Source organism: Siniperca chuatsi, linkage group LG1 (genome assembly GCF_020085105.1).
Source record: "Siniperca chuatsi isolate FFG_IHB_CAS linkage group LG1, ASM2008510v1, whole genome shotgun sequence".
Taxonomy (NCBI): domain Eukaryota; kingdom Metazoa; phylum Chordata; class Actinopteri; order Centrarchiformes; family Sinipercidae; genus Siniperca; species Siniperca chuatsi.
The window spans coordinates 7379800-7388723 of NC_058042.1; the positions used below are offsets into that span (position 1 = coordinate 7379800).

The 8924-nt window shown below is 37.4% G+C and overlaps 1 protein-coding gene across 1 annotated transcript in view; it reads left to right on the plus strand.

The window, feature by feature from the left end:
* The window catches only part of kcna4 (potassium voltage-gated channel, shaker-related subfamily, member 4), a 55697-nt gene extending 47244 nt beyond the window's left edge, over positions 1 to 8453 (plus strand). The window contains exon 3 of the mRNA XM_044183709.1: positions 518 to 8453. The gene's annotated coding sequence lies outside the window, so the exon portion shown is untranslated. The remainder of the gene's footprint in view (positions 1 to 517) is intronic.
* The last annotated feature ends 471 nt before the right edge of the window (positions 8454 to 8924 follow it).

Consider the following 8924-nt stretch of genomic DNA (forward strand, 5'->3'; position numbering starts at 1 on the left):
ATAAAGAGGGTGTTCAGTGCTACAAGTGCTTCGACATCTAGAATATTTATATTTGATGGAAGAGTGCAGCCATAAAAAACATGGAGCCTTTGGCTTGATAAAGAACTTGAACAAGCTGATAGTGTATGAATATGACACTGCCAGACAAAGTAATATAAGATGATTTTAACAACCTTTGAGCTACTTAAGGGAAAGTAAAAGGGAAACTGTATGCTAAGGGGTAAATATTGATAAATGATTTATTTATGTAACTAAACCTGTATGTAAGAAGTATTCTACTGTGTATGTGCTTAAACCTCAGACTTATCCCCTCTCTGAGTGCTTCAGAAGGAATTACTGCTTAATGACCCTGATGATTATCTTTAGTGGGATGCATCTTGTTCAACCTCTGGGTGGGAAAGGAAAATATGCGCAGCATCAGTTTGGCGTTTGGCAAAATTGCTCCATGTTCAGGGTGCCATTAACTCAAGAATGATGATAGATTTGCATCCGTTTCCTGTTTCTCTCTCTGTTGCAGCGCTGCCAGTTTAAGGAGAGGGAGTATCACATCACACATCTCTGGAAATTGCAGAGAACAAGCAAAACATTGTGACTGGTCATCTTGAGCACGAGCGGAGACCGAAAAGCAACAACAACTGAACGGGACTCGGCATTTGAACAAGTGGCGATGAGAGCTACTGACTGACATCAGTAAACAAACCCTCAAGGGTTGAGACTGGAGTTGGCAAATGAGTAAGTCGTGGCCCAAAATGATTGCCTTAATTACTACACATATACAGATGTATGACGTGATAAAACTAAGAGACTTATAAAAGTTCAAAGATGTTTTCTTTACATGTTAAAAAAAGTGTCTTGTAAGGAACAGATGTGAATATTTTAATATGATAGAGATAATGTTTGGTTGTAATGTCGACATAATGTTTTAGTTGGGTCGGCTTCGTAGGTGTCATTGGTTACTAAATGGTGAGTTTGCTCTCTGCTTATGTGCAGTCAGCAGTACGACTTAATCTATTTTTATCTTGTTTCATATTGTCAACCAAACAAGGCTGGCCTGAGTTGCTCACTCAAATGCTGGCACCAAACTCTTAATTCACATCGTGTCATAACACATGAAAATCCTCATTCAGAAAGTGTATAGAGGGTTGGGAGAGAAATACGAGACATATATTGACTGGCTCAATGCAACACACTGAAATACATCAGAAGAATATCCTCTTACATTAAGATCCACTTACACTAAAGCAAAGATGTCAGGCACATAAACACCATCATAAATATCTGCCACACTCACTTTCTATCACAGAAAAATAGCGGATGAAACTCGCCGGGCTTTCACCGCCCGAATCATCGGCGTAAAGATGAAATACCTTAGGTTTTTTTCTCAGATGCAAATTTAGAGCTGACCAGCTGCTTTGTTGATATGTTTTCACTTTGAATTTAACTGTATGCAAAAGTAACATGGACGTGTGTTATATATTTTTTTAAACCTAGCCTTGATAATTACATAACCAAAGGTGAAACCCTGAATTTATTGTATGTTGTGGACTTCTGGAAAATGTTGTGATATAGATGCACACTGAATAGGAAAAAAATGTAAATAGCAGACATTTATACTTGTGTGTCCTAAGATGTGTTGCAGATAGAGTAATATGAGACTTTTTACTTTCTTTGACTGTTACGACCATCAACCATAATCATCTGTGTTTGGTTTGTCCTCGCTGATACAATCATGTTCCTCATATTGTTGCGAATGCTGCTCCAACATTCTTCATTATCATGTTTTTGGCAGTTTCTTTCTTCTTCTTCCCCCCCCCCACATACACACACATACTGCCCATTAAAAATCCACCTACTCATTTATTTGGCATACTAAAACATGAGGTTGCTGTTGTTGTGCAGCTTTGTCTTAGACCTGCGATGTTGCCCCTGAATGAAATGATTCAAAATGTCCGCTGACATGACAGTTTTATTTTTGTTTTTGGAAGTAGTAGTTATATCACATATTTTAATAAAGACAGTGTTTTATTTTCCTATATTTTCCTTCAAAAACATCCTTTACATACTGTGTCAACTATAATGGCACTTAAAATGCTTGAACTTAGACCTCTTGATCTTAGTGTCTTTTTCCTCTACTCCTAAAGAAAATCCAAAGTTCACATTGTTGTTCTTTTTCTTAAAAATCCATGTGGAATTACCTCAATAATAGATTCCCTCAGAAAAGCTGTTAACTGAATGTTCCAGATATTTCCTGAGTGTCAGAAAAACCTGTAACCACAAAATAGCCACAATAGTTTTAAAATAGATGTCAAAAGTTTACTTTATGGGGAGGATGTTTTTTATTGGAAAGGAGTAGATACAAATTAAGTTACCAAAACCATTACCAGGAATACCAGAATACTCCAGCAAGGTTTAGAGATTGTCAAATCTGCAAAGTTGTTGTGTCTTTAACAGGTTACATAATAATAAAAGTAAGAAAGAAAAGAAGAAAGGAAACTGAACATGAAAGAAATGAATGACAGTGGATTACAACATCAGGTTGTAGCTGCTATTTAAATGTTTGTTTGTTTCGAGAGCAAATCTTTAAAAATCTAGTTAATGTAAAGATTAAGTATTCGTTATATTATTCCAAGAATAGAAAAGTAATAAAAGGAAAGCAAAACGAACAAATTTTACAACAATTCATCTGTTTTGCGGGGGTTTATTTGGTGAAAATATGCTTTCCTTGCCTAGAGTAAGATGGGAAGATCGATACCATTTTAATGTGGGTACAATAAATATGAAGCTACAGCCAGCAACCAGTTGGCTTAGCATAAACACACTTGTTTATTTATGCTCATATCAATATTTTAAGATCATGAACTTAATAGTTCAGTATCTGGACCTCTAGCATTTGCCTGGCAACCTCACAGTGACAACAAAACTTCAGTAAATTACCAAGAAATGGAAGTAGCCAACCAAGAAATTGTTCGGCACACAACCCCTGATAAAATCACAACTTGTTGTTTTCTACACCCACCAATTAAACAAACAAGATATAAAATGCTAATTAGTCAGCTTTATAGGGGCAGGAAGGCAGATTTTGTTACCTTTTACAGAGCCAGGCTAGCTATTTCCCCCATTTCCAGTCTTTATGCTAAGCTAAGCTAACTGGTTGAAGCCAAATATTTACTGTACAGACATGCGAGTGGTATGGATCTTCTTAGCCAACTGTCGCAAGAGAAAGAACAAGCGTCATACCCAAAATGTCGAACTATTCCTTTCAGAGCTAAATTAAATTAAAATATCTGTAGAAATATATTTCCAGAAGTGATTTTATTACACTAATCTTGTCAGATTATGTGCCTCAAACACAAGATGGTCCACACTTTAGGTGCTCGGCCGGCAGAGGCCTCAGTTCTGGCCTGGAGTTTGGACATGGGATCAGTCAGGAGGTCCCGGCCTGAAGATTTCAGGCTGAATGTTGGCTCACATAAAGATCTGAGATGTAGCTAGCCCAGATGCAGAACAGCCAACACACACCAACAGCCAATAGTAGCCAGAAGCTGCACTGAGACAAATTAATCTATCTCGTGATATGTTTAGCTACAGCTCGGTATTATCACAAGGCAGCACAAAAGACGCTAAGCCAAAGAGTAATATGCCCACAGGTTAATAGAGAGAACAAGAACAGGATCAGCCTGAGAGTTGATCCCCAAAGCCAACACATCCAATCAAGCAGAACAAACAAGCACCAAAGGAGACTGAAGGAAAATCTGTTCAACTGGACAGGCTCTAACCCATTTCCTTAATCTATGAATTAAAACAATTTATTTGGCTAGAGGCTGCAATTATGTCAAGTTGCACTGATACAGCGCCCTCACTTAAATCTGCTGTCATCGAGAGATCAGTAGTAACCCAGAGAAGGGCAGTGTACTGTAATGTATGAAGCAAGAAGATAATAAAGGCAGATTTTGAAGCAGATTGAATATTACAGGAAGGAAATCATTTATCCTTGTGTGTGACCTGACTCGTGCACAGAATTAAAAAGGTCATAATCCACAGTTATCCACATGGATATTTATCAACTGGTCATCCAGGTCACATCATGAGTGAAATAGGATGAGTGGAAATATATCCTAAAGACGAAACAACAAATACATTTTTTAATCGACTTAGTACTGCTAGATATTCCTGTGGATGCTAAAATTACCTGCAGTAATAACTTTAGTGATAACTGTTGTAATTTGTTAGGGAGGTTAACAGTTAGTCTGTGTGGGGGCATTAGATAACTCACAGAACAGGAGGAGAGGAAAAAATTTTACTTATGATCCTGGAAAACTCACTGGGGCTACATTTATAATGTTTCTGAACACGAGCAAAAACAGCTCAAGTCATAGCTACTGGCCAGAGGAGGAAGTGGAGGAGATTCACCCAACACAGTTTAACAAATTTTCAGTTATGATGCTAAAAAACAACAATTTAAAAGAAAATAATTGTTGGGGATTGATTTCACATTAAGAAGGGCTATCTCTGTGTGAGAAACTGCTTTTCTGTTGAAGCTCACATATGTCCTAAACAAGTCTGAGACTCCTCCAATCCTCTATGCTTTCCACAAATCAACTAGGCAAGATTAACTTTAAGATGAATGCCTCCCTTAATCAATAACAAAGGATTTCTTCTAAAAAGCAACCAATTGACCACAGATCTCAAGCCATGCAAAACAGCCCAGTGCTAAGATTTAGTGATGTACTAAATTTCACTGCTTTCAGTGTTGCCAGATTTGACTCAGACAAAACAGCCCAATTGGATTCTCAAGCCCACCCCACTGTCATAGATATAGCTACATTTTGTATTTTTAATATATAATATAGGTACTGGGAAGGAGCCTCAGGTCGGTCCTCCATCCTCAGATCGTCTGTTTTATTTCTATAACCAGGCAAACCCCAAACCACCCAAAACAAGGTTACAATACTGAAAAAGTATCTCAACCAAACCTTTTGGATAGGGATTAAATGTTTGAATGTAAAAAGCCCTACCTAGTTGTAATAAACTGAAATGCCATTTGTTTTTATTGATCATCTGTTATCAGTCGTTGTGTGTGTGCGCTACTCAGAGGAGAGGAGGAGACAATTCAATGGGAAATAGACACATTGTTTTGTCAGAGGATACCGTCCAAATGATACAAAAAGTAGCCCAAATGCCCAAAACAATTTTTAAAATACAGAAAGTAGAGAAACTGGATGGAAAACCACCCAATCTGGCAACACTGACTGCTTTTGCCCACAGTGATCAGGATGGATGTGTTGATTCAAAACTACTACTTCCACATGGTGACGTTATGGTTCATGTATTGAATTTGGTTTTAAAAAAATCTCACTTTTAAATGTTTTTTGTCTCTAAGAGCTGAGGGACATCTTTACAAAAAACAACCTGACTAAGCCTAATATCTTCACATTGCACCCAGGCAGCACTGTAGACGTCTCCATACGGCTCAGTCTGATATTACTTACCACGGACACATACACAAATAAAAGGGATAAAAACTAGAGTGTTTACTGTAACATCCACAGTGTTAGATAACACCAGGAACCCGTTTTATGTCTTAATCTCCTTATAAACAAGTTGGCTTATAAGGAGCACTGCAAAACTGTTGAACAGTGACGCAGTTTGTATTTGTTTAGTACTCGTGCTGGATATTACGTGACTGACTGGATTTCAGGTTGTTTTGCACCATCTGCCTCCTGCAGAACAGTATTAGCGCTCTTTACTGCAAATACAATGATTACTGTGTTTGCCTGGTCACATCTGTATTTAGGAAATTGTCTCAGGTAGGAGACAAATAAATGCTTTGCAGAATTAATAAGTGTTTGTTGAAAGTCCTGTACAGCTAATATCAGCATATCACTCAATTTACTGGGTTAATAACAAGGTTACCACACGTCACTTGATCTGAGAAATACTCAATGGCCACTAGACAAGTTGTCATTCGGGTAATAATTAGAAGATAACACATTCTTTAAGAGATTATGATATTGATTAAATGATATTAGCCTTTATTATCTTAAACATTACCCAACTTTAAAACCTGGAACACCGTTTCTGGTTCATGTATGTGAGTGTACCAGAGTAGTGAGAGGACAGATTGTGTTTTGATATATCATGAAGGGGAATTATATGCTGAAGTGTTGGAATTAGCATTTCCACCTATTTAATGACAACCACAGAGTTGACACAGTTCAGTGTAAGGTGTGGTTTGAATACAAAAACAGTTACAAGCACACACACCCACATACACATCTCGTGGTCAGAGCACCTGGAGAGTCACCGCAGTTCAGTGCTGTCGGAGTTTCCTTGAGCAAAGCAACCTCTGCCTGCTTCAGGACTGCTTCTCTTGGCTGCTGCTGTCCTCTCTGGGTGTCTCAAAGGGCACGCTTCTAATTACACCAGCCCTCGTTCATCAAGCTATAGGACATTAAAATGTTCATTTAAAGTAGGTGAAATCAAAGAGATATCTTCTATTTTAATAATCGTTTTAGTCATTTTCAAAGAAAAAATGGCATCCTCTGGTTCCAGCTCCTCAAATGTGAGAATTTGATGCATTTGCCAATTTGCCATATATGATAGTAAACTGAACATGTTTTGAGTTTTGGACTGTCGAATAAAACAAGCAATCTGAATACATCTCCTTGGGCTGTGGGAAATCATAACAGGTATTTTGCACTATATTCTGACATTTTATTGACAAAACAATTCATCAACAAAATAATTGGCAGATTAATCAATAATAAAAAATAATTGCTAGTTGCAACCCTAATGGAAAACAAAATATAATGTAATCTCCTCATGCTCTATGATAAATGACCTGTGCTCTGTGATATGGCAATGTAATGTTTCATATGACTTTTGGTAATAAAAAGTAAAATGCTCAATTCCCTGAGAGCTCAATGCACTGCAACATAAGAAAACACACGTGAATAGACAAAACACAAGCAAGTCATCAACACAGCATTTAGGGGGGAAAAGGTGCAAAGACATTTTAAAAAAGGGTAAATTGACACACCCAAATACAGAAGTCACAACAAAATACAGAAAAATGTGTTGTCAAATTGGTGAAGATGTTTGCTTGATTTGATTGTGTTTTCTTTAATTGCAGTGTGTTGACCTCTCGGGGCATTAAAAGTGTGATTTAACAGCCTGCAGACAGTCTCAAAGATGCACAAGCTCTTTTTTGGAAGCACAGGCAGAACACACATGGATGATTAGACGCTGTGTACTTTAGCCTGTATAGACCAATTACCATGGTGACAGTCTGTAACCGCAGCAGATCTTTTGTCATGTTACATTCAACAGACTACATGTGGGGCACGGCACATTTCCCCTCAACAAGCCTCCAAATGTATAGGTTAAGAATCATTAAGCATGTATAATTTTGACATATAATGTGTAAATGTAAAGATGTCTCTGGTTCATCGACCTACAGTATAATCTGCATTTAAGTGAGAAAGTCTCAGCTGTGAATCAACCATGACAAGTATCTTTGGGTCATTTTGTTGTAGTTTCTGAACTTTACTCTATGAGAGCTTGATGAAGGAGGTCCACTGTGTGTTGAATAAAAAAATGAAGTACACAAACAAAGACAAAACATACAAATGAAGAATATATTCAGATGTGAATTTGACGGGAAAAGGATGGGATTCAAACCCATAATAATCAGGTGTCTATGCAAGCTGGTGCAGTTTGGTCAGCCAAGGCCACAGCCATTTATATACGGTGGTTATAATCCAGTATATCTACATTAGTCATTATGATTCTCACAATCATCTCACCTGCAGAGAGAGAAACTATCGACATGCAGCCAGCAGAGATGTTGCTGCAATGCTGTTGTGCTGTACCGACGCAGTGTGGATAGTCTTCAATAATGGCGACTGCATAATTGTTTTTTGGGACAATGGTGGTGCATTTGTTTTAATGTTACTGCTTCACGTATGTGTAGGCTTGATATTCAAACTGCCACTGCCTTGTCAGTCATAAAAAAGGAGGGAAATCATTATCAATCAGCAAAGGAAAACTGACAGTAACTATTAACGAACATGTAAAATATTTCTACAGTTCAGGTGTTTGAGAAATATCCATGTGAGTTTTGGCCAGCCTTGCTTTATTCTGCATGATGCTTTGTTTTGAGAAAAATGCATCCTAACCCAAGCTATGTTTATATTCTTTTCCCGAGGGTGCTCCTCTCCTTCTCTTTCTCTCTCTCTCTCTCTCTCTCTCTGTATCTTTGGAGCTTGTCACTTCTAACCTTAATTCTTCTTTTATGTTTTTTCTTCTTTGTTTTATTTTTTTTGGTAATTCTTCCAACTTCTGGATTTTCTACATTCATAACATTTTGTAGACAGCAATATGAGATGTGATTGAAAAATGGAATATGTGCAATGTTGACTAAAGAAAAATATAATATATTCAATAAAAATTCAGAAAACAGAAGTGTTTTAAGATCTGATTTTTTGTCAGAGGTGAACTGCTAGATGTAGCAGATTGGATGCAGCTTTTGCTGTTATACATAAATCTGGTTTGAAGGCCATTACTACAATGGCATCTCACTTGTACACCCACGCACTACCACTGTAATGTATGCTTTTGTTACTAGTGGTTCATGCTTTTTCTTATCTACACATATTTTTTGTTTTTAGAAGTACTCAACATTATTCATTATTATTATTTTTCTTCAATACACCTTACCTACAACTATGAGAAATATATGATTTAATCCTCTGCTCAGTTACAGTCCAGTACACCTGCAGAGCACCTGCACCACACTCAACTCCTATAACATCCAACAGGTCTCATGTTTTACCTGTAAGACTCAGACTTTTAATGCCTTTTTCATTATCTGTAATATGAAAACTTCAGATTTCCACACAGTCAGAGAGATAAAAAGTGTGCGT